Below are 2,062 nucleotides of genomic sequence, written 5' to 3'. Positions count from 1 at the left end.
ACCTGCTCAGGCCCCGCCCCTTCCTCCCCTCCGCCCCTGCTCGCTCTCTCGCACGCGCCTCGCCACCTCTGCCCCCCCCACCCCGCCCCGGGGTCGGCCCGTGTTTACCTCAGGCCGAGGTCGAGGCGCGCGCTCCGGCGGCCGCGGGCCCCACCGCGGGAAGCTCGGGCTTCTCCCGTCACTCCGCCGCCGAGTTGCCCAACATGGACTCCTCCGTCCGTGCTGCGGGGCCGACGGGAGGCGCCGGGGTGGACGGGCCGGGTCTCGAGCCGGTTAGCGACGAGGCGAAGCGACGAGCGGACCCGGGCCGCGCAGCTCCGCGCAGGCTTGCGCCACCGCGGCTTCCCCGCTCCCTCCCTCCCTCCCTCCCTCCCTCCCCCGCCCTGTCTGGCCTCCTCCCTCCCTTCGCGTCGCGTTCTCCCCCTCCCCCCCGCCCCCCTCCGCGAGGCTCGGCCGCGGCGCCGCCACTGGTCGGCGCGCTACGGTGACGCAGGCGGCCTCCGGACCGTCCACATTCTGTTTACACGCTCGCTTTGGGGCTCTGGCGGACGGCCGCACGGGGGCGCCAACAAACTACCGCGCGCGACGCCAAGAGCGTGGTGGGCGGAGTCACGCGGTGCTGCGGCTGGTGAGCGGGAGGAAGGGCAGCCGCGCGAGTGGCTCGGGGAGGCTTCTGGGAAACCGGCTCCCACCCCCCCCCCGCGCCCTCTGGCCACGCGCGGCGCGCTGTGCGCATGCGCCACGCGTGGACGTGGTGGGCGGGGCGAGCGCTGCCTCGGCGGCTTTGCGGGCTACGTTGCCAAGGACAATAGGAGAGTGGTTGTGGTGTGTGTGGGGGGGCGGCGGAGGGGATTCTTTTCTGGTTTTTATCATCTTCAGATACTGGATGGGAAGGGGTTTGCGCGACTAGTGCTTTCTTCTCTGCCATAACCGGGTGTGAATGCTGGGGGGGGGGGCGGCGGCGGAAGTGAGTCTGGGCCGCGGCCTAGCGCCCGCCCGGAGCGCCGCCTGCGGGCGGTGGGTGCAGCGGCGCCAGGACACCCCCCCACTCCCTCCCACCCCGTCCATGTGGACGTCTCCACGATCGCCAGCTCCGGGCTGCTCCTCCACGAGGACATTTGTCTTGTCATAATCTTGAATTCACAAAACCTGCTGACGTGTGCCTTCTACGACCTTCTCTCAGTATAGTTACCCACAGGTGCTGGTTCCTCCGGTCATGGTGCCTCCCAGCCTGGCCTTGCTGGCGGCTTGTCAGATCCTTTTCAGAGTTTTATGGGGGGGGGGAGGAAGGGGTTCCCCAAAGGCCCAGCTTCTTTCACCCCATCGCTTTTCTCTTCTGGTTAATCTCAGCAAGCAACAAGCTGTTCTACTTTCCTGTCTTCCCCTCTGGGGATAAGTCCCCCCACGCCATTGTCTCACAGCTCTAGGGGGACCCTAGGACTGCAAACTGGGCCTCCCCAGTGCCCCTCTGTTGGGTCCCTTTCCTGGCTTTCCACACCCGCTGTGTTCCCTCAGTGGGGTCCACCTGTCTTGGGGGTTCCCTATCCCACCCTTCCTTAGACCCTGTCAAACCCTGATGGCTCCCCCCCCAGATGTTCTTTCTCCTAGACCACTCTGACTGCATCTCAGTTCTGCCCCTTGCTCAGCTGGCTCCCTCATACCCTGAAGCATGGTGTCTGCCTGGTCCCAGTTCCACCCCAAGGATGAAGATTAACCAGGCATTTAGGAAAGGACTTGGTGAAGAAATGATGCAGGGCTCTGTGAACGCCGCCGAAGCAGCTTTGTGTCTTTCAAGGTCTTTTCACTTTCACAACTTGTTTTTGTTGAGGTTTGGGGATTTAAATGGCTTTGCTGCGTTTGGAATGTTGGAAGGAGCAGTGATATAGACTGGTTAAAATAACTGTGCTGATGCAACGAAATTCTGAGGAAAAGTCTTTTCCTGTCACTGTCAGAAAAATATAATACGTGGTAAAGCGTGGTTGTTAAGAGGATTGCTTTTGAAAGAATTAGACCAACCACACTCTTAGGAGCCAATCCACAGAGATTGGGAGTCAAATTCTCA

At 62.7% G+C, this 2,062-nt stretch overlaps 1 protein-coding gene across 3 annotated transcripts in view; it reads right to left on the bottom strand.

Moving 5' to 3' along the window:
• Nucleotides 1-342, bottom strand: part of Scaf11 (SR-related CTD-associated factor 11) — a 76,568-nt gene extending 76,226 nt beyond the window's left edge. For all 3 annotated transcript variants that reach the window (XM_013018773.1, XM_013018774.1, XM_013018775.1), the window contains exon 1: nt 109-342. The gene's annotated coding sequence lies outside the window, so the exon portion shown is untranslated. The remainder of the gene's footprint in view (nt 1-108) is intronic.
• Nucleotides 343-2,062: the final 1,720 nt, after the last annotated feature.

This window comes from Dipodomys ordii, unplaced genomic scaffold (genome assembly GCF_000151885.1).
Source record: "Dipodomys ordii isolate 6190 unplaced genomic scaffold, Dord_2.0 Scaffold42, whole genome shotgun sequence".
NCBI classification, from domain to species: Eukaryota; Metazoa; Chordata; class Mammalia; order Rodentia; family Heteromyidae; genus Dipodomys; species Dipodomys ordii.
Note: the sequence above shows the minus strand (reverse complement) of the source record. Positions and strands in the feature narration are given on the sequence as shown.